Below are 13242 nucleotides of genomic sequence, written 5' to 3' on the forward strand. Positions count from 1 at the left end.
GACAGTTCTAAGAGCTTTAACGTTCGCAGGAAGATTAAGTATAAGCCGAAAAGGGATTTCAATGCTGTTGGCTTTGTCAGGCCAACATAATTAGAAGGCGTGGACAACTGTAAATACAGAGGAGACAATAATCAAATATCGCGTTGACACTTCGCATGCATTACTGTGCAGATGAGAGAAGGGTGGGCTTGGGTGGCACTGTGCTAGGCAGACAGGAGAGGTTGTTAGTTAGCTGCCAGGCGGCAGTACAGTGATGCTGTCTGCTTAAAAGAGGGTGTATTATTATTATCAAGACTGATGTGTATTATCCTGATGTCACACTGTGCGTGTGTGTGTGTGTGTGTGTGTGTATGTGTGTGTTTGCGTGTCTGTGTGTTTAAGACGGGTGTCAGAAGCAGCTGGCAGTATAATGTCACCGATGTCCATATCCATCAGGCTTGCCTGTCTGTTGCAGGCCATGAGCAGACGTACACATCACACGCTTGCATGGTCACACACACACACACAGAGGTTTTTTTTTAATGCAATATAATGGTGAGGGAAAAAAAATATATATATAGCATATTTAACATAATGTCCCATGTGTGTTATATATATGATAGTAGGTACTTATATGTGATTGCAATAAATCCCATGTGTGTTATATTGTCACTATCCAACAAAAAAGGCACAAACATTACTTTTTACTTTTTTATGTATATTAAAAAATCAAGTACTTATATATATATATATATATATATATATATATATATATATTGGCCCTTTTTTGTTTGTTGGATAATGACAATATATAATACACATGAGACTTATTAATGATATATATATATATATATATATATAGAGAGAGAGAGAGAGAGAGAGAGAGAGAGAGAGAGAGATACTTATCACAATTTGACCCTTTATTTTATCTATTGTATCTAAAAATAATAATTGATAATAAAGTAATAAAAATAACCCTAGCATTACCATCAGTCCATCAGTAACCAAAAATAAGTGTTTTTGCCTTTTCAGTTTTAAACAATAAATCATGGAACATGATTTCTAAAAACATCGGGACCGTTTTGTTTGTCCTATCATTGTAGGTTGGCCATGTTTTTCTCCATTTTTCTTACAAAGTCAAGACGTTTTTGTCCTGAAAATGCACTACAACAGATGCAAACTCCCTCACTGCCTTTTATTCATAACCTCCACCTCATAGTCTCATGGGAACATACAAGAGCAAAAACACAATAAGCATAATGGGATTATGCACTAACTGTACAGCTGCCAAACAGTGTTAAGAAAAAGGTGAGGCGCGTAATGAATGGGTGAACGTGTCTGGCACACAGGAGATGGGTGGCCATGTGAGGCTCTGCTAAGGGGAAATGGTCTGGCAAGCTGAATTGAGCTGCTTCATGCCCATCGGCTGCCATAAGCCAAAACTCTTCTGGGGTAACAGCTGCCGTCCCTGGGGGTATTATGGCTCAGTGATGACAGTGTGAGTGTGTGCGTGCGCGTGTAAGCACACAACTAAAGTAGGCTGGAGATGGCAGCCAAACGCAAGCTTGAGGCCCCGCAGTGCAGAATTCAAGAAGCCACAATAAAATCTCAGCCTGAGGCCCGGCAATCTGTTTTCCTGCTTTCTCCTCTCTTCTCTCACTCTTATTCCGCTCCTCAGCTGTTCATTAGTTGACCATTGAAGGGAGAACAGTGGGTTTTGGCTGGGTGCGGAGCTCCTCCCTGCTCGCACAGAGCCGGTACAGAGACGCTCTTGGTTTTGGCCTAACTCTTAGTGTCAGAACAAGACTGGATGAATAATGCGTTTATGGTTGTGTCACTCAGGGAACAATTGTGCTGGTTAATATTCACAGCATGCAGGTTCAGGGGCCCTCAAGATACACATAACTGTCTTTATAGGAGTGGAGCTCCACCAGCAAGCTAATGTCATAAGTGGCACATATTAACAGTCCTTCATTAACATAGTCCTTCATAAGGATTTCAAGATAAGGAAAGACAGAAATGGGACATGTAAAAGTTACTACATATCACAGTAATTCAGGGCAAATTTTAACACTAAACTCACTACTACTAACACTAGTATTATTACTACCACCACTGGTAATAAAACTAATATTAATAATTAAGTTGACTTAACAAAGGGTCGACAAAGGCAAAATTTACAGGTCTCAGTTTACCATAGTAACAGCCTATTAACAGTTCAGCAACCACATGGAATACCATATTAACGGCCTAGTAACACCTTAGCAACCACACAGGAATCAACTGGGATACTCTAGCAACAGCCTTACAGCACCTTAGCAATCACATGGCATAAAATTTCCACAGCCTAACAATACCTTTGCAACCACCTGGGATACCATAACAATATCCTAGCAACAGCTTCCAAACACCTTTGATACCACAGCTATGGCCCAGCAAAACCTTAGCAACCACCTTGGATACCATAGCATCGACCTAATGATAGCTTGGCCACCACCTGGGATACCATAGCCATGTCCTAGCAACACGTTCCAATCATCTGGGATACCATAGCCCCAGCGAAACCCTAGTAACCACCTTGGATACCATAGCATTGGCCCTGACCACACCAACCAGGGCAAGAGCCTAGCAACCACCTGGGATACCATATTAACAGTCTAGCAACACCTTAGTAACCTGGAATTGCAAAGCAATGTCCTGATTACACTTCGCAACTACTGGGGATAACATAGCAATGGCCAAGCAAGACCTTAGCAACCATCTGGGATTTCATATCAATGGCTTTGAATGAGTGAAGCCTTTATTGTCACATAGGCAATAAATAGGCACATTGGCAAGCAAATGTAAAGTTCATTCATTATTTTTCCCCATTTAGCAATAATGCATTTTACTTTTAAGTGCCTTTTAAACAACCAGTGACACTATAGAATAAAATTATATACAAAATATAATAAGATATATTGACAACATATAATAACATTCTTGCCTGGGATCACAAGTTGAAGTGTGTGTTCTAATGGTGGAAAATGAGCATGTAAAATGATTTCACCTGCACTGGAAGCACACAAGGTTAGACTGCAAAGCTTTCTACTGTTTTTAAGCAGGTTTTAAGCAAGGCTGAGCTTGGCAAAACCCATGAGGAGTGTCAAATCTGATTGATTAGGCAGAAGCCTCATGCCAAGTTCAGTGCTTTTAGCTTGACAGTTCTAAGAGCTTTAACGTTCGCAGGAAGATTAAGTATAAGCCGAAAAGGGATTTCAATGCTGTTGGCTTTGTCAGGCCAACATAATTAGAAGGCGTGGACAACTGTAAATACAGAGGAGACAATAATCAAATATCGCGTTGACACTTCGCATGCATTACTGTGCAGATGAGAGAAGGGTGGGCTTGGGTGGCACTGTGCTAGGCAGACAGGAGAGGTTGTTAGTTAGCTGCCAGGCGGCAGTACAGTGATGCTGTCTGCTTAAAAGAGGGTGTATTATTATTATCAAGACTGATGTGTATTATCCTGATGTCACACTGTGCGTGTGTGTGTGTGTGTGTGTGTGTATGTGTGTGTTTGCGTGTCTGTGTGTTTAAGACGGGTGTCAGAAGCAGCTGGCAGTATAATGTCACCGATGTCCATATCCATCAGGCTTGCCTGTCTGTTGCAGGCCATGAGCAGACGTACACATCACACGCTTGCATGGTCACACACACACACACAGAGGTTTTTTTTTAATGCAATATAATGGTGAGGGAAAAAAAATATATATATAGCATATTTAACATAATGTCCCATGTGTGTTATATATATGATAGTAGGTACTTATATGTGATTGCAATAAATCCCATGTGTGTTATATTGTCACTATCCAACAAAAAAGGCACAAACATTACTTTTTACTTTTTTATGTATATTAAAAAATCAAGTACTTATATATATATATATATATATATATATATATATATATTGGCCCTTTTTTGTTTGTTGGATAATGACAATATATAATACACATGAGACTTATTAATGATATATATATATATATATATATATAGAGAGAGAGAGAGAGAGAGAGAGAGAGAGAGAGAGAGATACTTATCACAATTTGACCCTTTATTTTATCTATTGTATCTAAAAATAATAATTGATAATAAAGTAATAAAAATAACCCTAGCATTACCATCAGTCCATCAGTAACCAAAAATAAGTGTTTTTGCCTTTTCAGTTTTAAACAATAAATCATGGAACATGATTTCTAAAAACATCGGGACCGTTTTGTTTGTCCTATCATTGTAGGTTGGCCATGTTTTTCTCCATTTTTCTTACAAAGTCAAGACGTTTTTGTCCTGAAAATGCACTACAACAGATGCAAACTCCCTCACTGCCTTTTATTCATAACCTCCACCTCATAGTCTCATGGGAACATACAAGAGCAAAAACACAATAAGCATAATGGGATTATGCACTAACTGTACAGCTGCCAAACAGTGTTAAGAAAAAGGTGAGGCGCGTAATGAATGGGTGAACGTGTCTGGCACACAGGAGATGGGTGGCCATGTGAGGCTCTGCTAAGGGGAAATGGTCTGGCAAGCTGAATTGAGCTGCTTCATGCCCATCGGCTGCCATAAGCCAAAACTCTTCTGGGGTAACAGCTGCCGTCCCTGGGGGTATTATGGCTCAGTGATGACAGTGTGAGTGTGTGCGTGCGCGTGTAAGCACACAACTAAAGTAGGCTGGAGATGGCAGCCAAACGCAAGCTTGAGGCCCCGCAGTGCAGAATTCAAGAAGCCACAATAAAATCTCAGCCTGAGGCCCGGCAATCTGTTTTCCTGCTTTCTCCTCTCTTCTCTCACTCTTATTCCGCTCCTCAGCTGTTCATTAGTTGACCATTGAAGGGAGAACAGTGGGTTTTGGCTGGGTGCGGAGCTCCTCCCTGCTCGCACAGAGCCGGTACAGAGACGCTCTTGGTTTTGGCCTAACTCTTAGTGTCAGAACAAGACTGGATGAATAATGCGTTTATGGTTGTGTCACTCAGGGAACAATTGTGCTGGTTAATATTCACAGCATGCAGGTTCAGGGGCCCTCAAGATACACATAACTGTCTTTATAGGAGTGGAGCTCCACCAGCAAGCTAATGTCATAAGTGGCACATATTAACAGTCCTTCATTAACATAGTCCTTCATAAGGATTTCAAGATAAGGAAAGACAGAAATGGGACATGTAAAAGTTACTACATATCACAGTAATTCAGGGCAAATTTTAACACTAAACTCACTACTACTAACACTAGTATTATTACTACCACCACTGGTAATAAAACTAATATTAATAATTAAGTTGACTTAACAAAGGGTCGACAAAGGCAAAATTTACAGGTCTCAGTTTACCATAGTAACAGCCTATTAACAGTTCAGCAACCACATGGAATACCATATTAACGGCCTAGTAACACCTTAGCAACCACACAGGAATCAACTGGGATACTCTAGCAACAGCCTTACAGCACCTTAGCAATCACATGGCATAAAATTTCCACAGCCTAACAATACCTTTGCAACCACCTGGGATACCATAACAATATCCTAGCAACAGCTTCCAAACACCTTTGATACCACAGCTATGGCCCAGCAAAACCTTAGCAACCACCTTGGATACCATAGCATCGACCTAATGATAGCTTGGCCACCACCTGGGATACCATAGCCATGTCCTAGCAACACGTTCCAATCATCTGGGATACCATAGCCCCAGCGAAACCCTAGTAACCACCTTGGATACCATAGCATTGGCCCTGACCACACCAACCAGGGCAAGAGCCTAGCAACCACCTGGGATACCATATTAACAGTCTAGCAACACCTTAGTAACCTGGAATTGCAAAGCAATGTCCTGATTACACTTCGCAACTACTGGGGATAACATAGCAATGGCCAAGCAAGACCTTAGCAACCATCTGGGATTTCATATCAATGGCTTTGAATGAGTGAAGCCTTTATTGTCACATAGGCAATAAATAGGCACATTGGCAAGCAAATGTAAAGTTCATTCATTATTTTTCCCCATTTAGCAATAATGCATTTTACTTTTAAGTGCCTTTTAAACAACCAGTGACACTATAGAATAAAATTATATACAAAATATAATAAGATATATTGACAACATATAATAACATTCTTGCCTGGGATCACAAAAAGATAGGCAAGTTACAATTAACTCCTTTTCACAGTAGCCATGAAATGCAGTTTCTGCCTGTTATGGAGGTCCCTCATTTTTCCCTATTTTTTCTTCTCTATCACTGGTGGAATGCAGAAAGATTTAAAAAAATGTCTAAACTGTAATGATATCACAGAATAGAGACGCGTGCGGATAAAGGAATACAAGCAGGCTTTAATGAAGTCGAAATCCAAAATCATAGTCAAAAAACAGGCAAAAGGTCAAAACACATAAACCAGAGATCTAGAGCAAACAATCCAAAGGGCAAATCCAAAACCACAGTCAGAGAAACAGGAAAACAAGTCATATATGGTAATACAGTAGAAAAGAATGCTCAGGCGTTTGCAGTTGAAACAATAACTCGCAACTGGTTAGAGCTAAAGCCCGGGCTTTTAAGCTAAACTGCTAAATGATAAAACATTCAGGTGTTGCAGATCAGAATTCTGGTGATCGAGAACGGTGATAGGAGCTTGTGGGGAAACCAGAAGTCAGCTGATCTCCCTGTGAATTCTGGGATATGAAGTCTGTGTGTGTATTAGGGGTTGTAGGAAGAATTAAAGTCATGTGATCTCCCAGATGATTCTGGGAGATGGAGTCCGTTTCTTCCACTTTGTTCATGACATTCGTGATGTACTAACAGCAGTTACTAGTTTGAGCTGGCTTAGGAGCAGCACTTTAGGCTGAGGAGCTTTTCTGCCACTATGTGCATCATTAATCTAAATAGAAACACTGAAAATCTCAAGGACTGAATTCTTTGTCTCTAAAGGTCCTTCACACTGTTCCATTAGGACTGGTTTCAGCAGGCATCAAAAAGAGCAAAACATCACATCTCAGAAATCGTTGGCTGCAACTTCACTGAATACTGGACATACTGGAAACACAGTCATTCTGGACTGTGATGACACTTGACTGGTGAGTTGTAGCCATCTCCTTTTGTTCTATCACATTTTATCACATTATAATGTCACATTTGAGGAATACAAATGCTGTTAGCGAGCTGCAATGTTCAAGGGAAGGTCTTCAGGACTTTTAGCTAGGGTAATCAATCAATCAATCAATCAATCAATCTATCTATCTATCTATCTATCTATCTATCTATCTATCTATCTATCTATCTATCTATCTATCTATCTGTCAGTAATGCTACATCCTATAATTTTAAAATACATAGTGTCTTACGTAGTACAGCTTTAAGGTGAACAATTACATTTAAGCACATAGTTTGAACCTTGTGGGACTAAAATGTGCCTGTACAACAATTTTGGAGCATTTCTACACTGTAAAAAATGAGAAGTCAGCTTAACTCAAAATGATATAGTAACTGATTACATGGCAACTTGAGGACACACAACTCAAATTTCTTAGTTGAGTCAAAAGTTCTGCATCTCAGTTATGTAAATAAAATGAATTTGTTTCTTTATACTCAACTTCCTCACCTGCCAAGACTCTCTCCATCACACCATCCTGCGAGACACTGAGTACACACTCATGGATGGCTATGGCATCGCTGGGGCACAACCTCATGTTGGGTTGACGGCTCAGTCCACTGTGCCACTCAGGAACACATGAAGCAACTCAGATTTTGTGTCTACAAATGTTTAATACACTGGAGAAAATATTTGTTGTTTTGACCTTGACACATGGCATCATCTCATGTGGTCCAGCTGTCAAATAATTCATCCCAACATCAGGAAGTTCTGAGTCTGAATCCCAGCAATACCACAGATGTCCACTATATGGAAACCCAAGAGGAGAATATGCCAGATGTGACTGTGTGATAGAAGGAGCGCCAGCTAGTGGGAAACTGAGTAAAAAACATTAGTTTCTCTAACCAAGATGCAGATCTAGAAACAGTAGCTTGGAGAATTTTTGACTCAGAAGTTAACTCTGGTGTCCTCAAGTTGACTCAACTCAAGAAAAGCCATGAAATCAGTTACTAAATCATTTGAAGTTGAGCTGACCTCTCATTTTTTTACAGTGTTTTACAGTATTGGCCCATTCATTATATGAGGCTGACAGTGTAATGGTGTGAAAACTAGACATATGAAGTTGATATGACAACAATAATAAACTCGTCCTTTTGCATGCATTCCAGAGAGTTTTCCTACCTCAGTAACTGCTGTGTTTATGTTTGTTATCTGACTGCGTGGCTTACAGATCACAGCATGTTAAATATCTCTGCACCTTAGTCCACTACCTCACGTCCAGAAATGAGTGCTGTGTCGGTGCTGCACTGTCCTGTCTGTTTACTGTGTCTAATGTCTGTTTAATTTATCGTATTTATTGTTTCTAGATTTTTTTTTTTTGTTTGCACACTATATCTGCATGTTTGCACTTTGTACTTTTGGTTCCTTGTTGCACCGTGTTGTTCTTGGAGGAACGTAATTTCACTCCACTGCGTACATGTTCATAGATGGAATGACAATAAAAGCCTCTTGACTTGATGAAACACCATTATATCCAAGCCAGGAGCATGACAGCAGCTAATTCACAACTGCATGTACAGATTGCCAGGCTGGTGTATGACACTGGCAAGCTGAAATAGAAGCTGTGTAGCCGCACATGAGCTCTTGATGCTATGTGCTGACATACTGAATCAGCTCTAAAAATGCCTGGCTAGCCTCTCACCTTCCTGAGAACATGACTGAACAGTGGAGCCACGCAGGGCCGAGCTGAATCCTGTTTATAATCCGTGAGGTTGGATGCTATGTGTTACAATTCCACATGAATGATGGAGTCAGTAGGTGTGATCTTGAAAATCCCCTCAGACTTTCAGCTCACAATGAGGCAAGTCATGAAATAATTTGACAAGTCAGACCAACCTGGACGGTTATTCTGCCTTGGTCAGTGGTCTGTCTTGCTCTAAACAGACGTTTGCTTGTTTCCCATGAAAACTTGTTTGTTCAGAATCACTGAAGTCATGATGGAACCAAGCCCAGCTTGACCAAAGCTGTTCCAAGCTTTCCAGCGAGAACTGCCCAAACCGATCTGACACAAACTTTCTGGCCATGGGACAACATCCGAGGGTAATTGCAGCCACATCGAGCATTTTCCAATGACACAGTTGCACGGCTCTCCTAATTCCTTTCAAGTCCTGCCTGGACACCATCAGTTCTTACATAATGGTCTATAATATGGTTTTAGGCTTTTGTGCTGGCTATAATTCTTATTCCTGCGACATCTGGCTGAAACGTTGTCATGGAAAGCGTGGTTGATGCTGATGATCGCTAAAGCTGTCACTGGTTAATTAGCATAGCATCTAATGCATGCTTTGCTCCAGTGAACAGCTATGCATGCTTCGTTCATTGGATTTGTTTTCACTGTGTTGGGCAAGAAGTGCATTGCCGCTCAGCTGGGGGGAAGGGCTCAGAAGGTGCTAAGCTTATAATAACTGAACAACACTGAAACTCCGGTGCAGATTAAGTGCTAGCGCTGTGGCACAAAGCAAGCTATGGACTGATGTGGGGAGGTTCAAATGAAGCCAAATATATTTTGTCCCTAAGTTATCAGTAATAGAATCCTCTAGGCTACTGCTGATAATACATTTTAAATAACTGACTTTAAATGACTTGTTAGCAGTGAGCGAGTGCTAGCTGGGTTGCACATGTTGCGATGTGGACTGGCAATAATACCGCTAGTTTTTTATGTATTCTCCAGACTTGCTTTTAGATTCAATTAGGTGAGTGTTCCTTAATAGGAACCTATTAATAAATAATAGATCTTAAAATGAATAAGCTAAAATTATTTGTTTGTAATTAGCAAGTGTTAGCTGTGTGGGGCAAGTCAAGTTGTGGACAGATGTGGTAACAGCACTGTGGCTGGACATGTACCATCTAGACTTCATCAGATACAAAGGAGGTGAACTTCTTTTGTGTTTGAGCAATTTCTAAGTAACAGAAATCTATCAATAAATCTTAAACAAGTGACCTAAAATCATTCATTTGAAATTTAGCAAATGTTAGCTGTGTGGGACAAATCAAGCTAAGCTATTGCCTGATGTATTAACAGTATTCTGTCATGCAGACTTCAACAGGTTCAAATGAGGCTAAACGTCTTCTGTCCAGCCAGTTTTTAGAAATGTATACATGTAAACAGACTACAATTGATAGAAATCTTAAACATGTCGCCTAAAAAACACTGGTTTAATTAGCAAGTGCTAGCTCTGTAGACTGTGTGGCAAATGCCAGTTTGTTATATTTTCTCTAGACTTGCCATAGAGTTCAATAAAGTTAAGCTTCTTTTGTCTTTATTGAGTTATCAGTTACAGAAAACTGTTAAGAGATATTAAATCTTAAAAAACAAAACCTAAAATCATTTGTAAGTAGCATGTTGTGGCTGTGTGGCACAAGCCAAGCTGGACTGATGTGCAAACACAGTTAATCATGCAGACTCCATCAAACTCAGATAAGGTCAAACTTCTTGTCTTTTGAGTTACCAGAAATGGAAATGTATTAATAAGTACCAAATATTTAAAAAGTGACATAAAATGAACAGTTTGCAATTAGCGAGTGCTACCAGTGTGGTACACGTAAAGCCATGGACTGGTGTGAAAACAGTACTGCCAGTGATTACAGACTTGGCATCAGACTCCAATGAGTTTCAATGGCTTTTTTCCACAACTGTGTTATCAGTAATAGAAACCTGTGAATGGGCTATGACTGAAATTACATTTTAACTATGTGGCCTAAAATGATGTGTTTGCAATTAGCGAGTGTTACCTTTGCAGCACACGACAAGCTGTAGCAACAATACCACGGCTGATCATGTATCAGGTTCAAATGAAATCAAACTTCTTTAGTTCACAAGTGAGATATCTGTAATAGAAATATGCTAATAAGCTGTCACTGATAACATATTTTAATGAAGTGGCCTGAAAGGATTTGTTTGCAGTTAGTGAGCACTAGCTGTGTGGAACAAGTCAAGATGTTTGATGATGTGGTAACAGCACTGCGTTTGGTCATGTAGACGTTATCAGATTTGAAGGAAATGCACCTTCTTTTGTCCATGAGTGAGTTATCAATAATAGAAATCTGTTAATACTCTAATGTTAATAATAAATCTAAATTAAGTGACCTTAAATGGTTCCTTTGCAATTAGAGTGCGCTACAAGCTGTGGAGTGATGTGGTGACAATACTGCGGCTGTAGACTTTCCACAGATTCAAATGAGGTGAAACTTCTTTTGTTCAGCAAGTTATCAATAATAGAAACCCGTAAATCGTCTGCTGTTGATAAGACATCATGAACAAGTGACCTTAAATGAAGTGTTAGCCCCTGTCTGATACAATGCCATGGTCCTGAGACTGACTGTGCATGTAGCAGCAGTTATGCTAATTGACCATACTGAACCCGAACAGACACACAGTGCGCATTGAATCACAGATTTACGCAACAACATGATCGTCGCCTGAGGTTTCCAGCTGGTGACTGAGTCCGCCTCAACGAAGCACACAAAAAAGCCCTCAGTGCATTGTGTGCCACTTCAATGAGGACAATCAATCATTTTGCCCTGTCTGGGCTTAAGGCTCGCGTCAGTAGCCCCCATGCATGTGGGGTGCTTAACAAATGTCTAATGTTCTAATGAACATCCATATCCATGTCTTTCTTCTCATCTCAAATCTGACAGTCTTCGGTCTCAGCCTGTTGGTCATTGCTACACGCTTCTCAATATCATTCATGTAACCTCATTGGTGAGTAAAAGGCATGCATGTGCAATGAGAGCAAAGCTCCTTCTTACCTTAGACTGCTATTCCCTCCACATGCTGCTGGAAGGACACTGCTTCATTCATTTAAACCCTCTCGTCTCCAGGCTCCCTCCTTTTGTTTTTTTTTTTCTTCTTCAAACGGTCAGCTGCATTCTAATCATGCCTTTATTTCTCTCCCGCAGCCAGATTGCTTGTGTTTTCTCTCTCGAGCTTGAAGAAATGGAGTGTGTGATGCTGCGAGACAGAAGCGCCTTTTTTTCGTCTGAAGAAAGAGGGATGTAGGCAAGAAGCAGCAGTGATGCTTTGCTTGGTGGTTGTGCTCTCTCTCCTTAGGTCTCTCTCCCTTTTACTCTCTCTCTCTCTCTCTCTCTCTCTCTCTCCTTTTCTCCTCACTCTCTGATTAGAGAGACGTCCGCGTCGGAGGCAGGCTGACAGCGCAACGCTGAATCTGAGAATGTGTTTATGTGGCTCCAAAGTAGCCTCTTCAGTCAGGCTGAGACCACCCCTCTGCTTCAGATGGGCTTGCTAATGGCATGTACCATTACAGCTCAGGGTAGGGTGGGCTGACGGAGAGGAGGAAGGGAGAGAGAGGGGAAAAGATGGAGAGAAGGAGGGGGGATCGGATGAGTGTGGGTATATATGTGTGTGTTTAAGGGGGTACTTTACATCCCACCCCCCCACCCACTCACAGAGCTTTCCACTTGCCTTAACCTGTCAGGCAGCAGAGGAGGACCCCTGCGTTAATGCAATAACGCTTTGCGTCCAGATTATGTCTCCTTTAATCTTTCATATCTTAGGGCTTTTGTTAATCATCATTGCAATGTTTGCTTTTACAATTCTGAAATAGCAAAAGGCTGCAATATGCAAATGAGCCCTTTAGTACATCGCAATTTGTTCTCATGGAGTGTGGTGAACATCTGGAACAGCAGTAGATGATCCAGATGATTTCCTGTGGATGTTTTAATGAATGAAGGAATTCAGGCAATCCAACAAATATAAATTATTTGCTGCTGTCCTTCATATTGTCCAGCCTGATTCCATACTCACTGACTGCTCTGTCAGTATCAGCCTGATTCCATATTCACTGACTGCTCTGTCAGTATCAGCCTGACTCCATATTCACTGACTGCTCTGTCAGTATCAGCCTGATTCCATACTCACTGACTGCTCTGTCAGTATCAGCCTGACTTCATATTCACTGACTGCTCTGTCAGTATCAGCCTGACTCCATATTCACTGACTGCTCTGTCAGTATCAGCCTGATTCCATATTCACTGACTGCTCTGTCAGTATCAGCCTGATTCCATATTCACTGACTGCTCTGTCAGTATCAGCCTGACTCCATATTCACTGACTGCTCTGT

The 13242-nt window shown here is 40.8% G+C and overlaps 1 protein-coding gene across 4 annotated transcripts in view; it reads right to left on the reverse strand.

Moving 5' to 3' along the window:
- b3gat1a (beta-1,3-glucuronyltransferase 1 (glucuronosyltransferase P) a) overlaps positions 1 to 12377 on the reverse strand; it is a 151341-nt gene extending 138964 nt beyond the window's left edge. For 2 of the 4 annotated variants that reach the window (XM_017698103.2, XM_037540001.1), the window contains exon 1: positions 11912 to 12376. The gene's annotated coding sequence lies outside the window, so the exon portion shown is untranslated. Of the gene's footprint in view, positions 1 to 11911 lie in introns of all 4 variants that reach the window. The other 2 variants (XM_037540002.1, XM_037540003.1) reach the window with 2 other exon arrangements.
- Positions 12378 to 13242: the final 865 nt, after the last annotated feature.

Source organism: Pygocentrus nattereri, chromosome 7 (assembly GCF_015220715.1).
Source record: "Pygocentrus nattereri isolate fPygNat1 chromosome 7, fPygNat1.pri, whole genome shotgun sequence".
In the NCBI taxonomy this organism is placed as follows: Eukaryota; Metazoa; Chordata; class Actinopteri; order Characiformes; family Serrasalmidae; genus Pygocentrus; species Pygocentrus nattereri.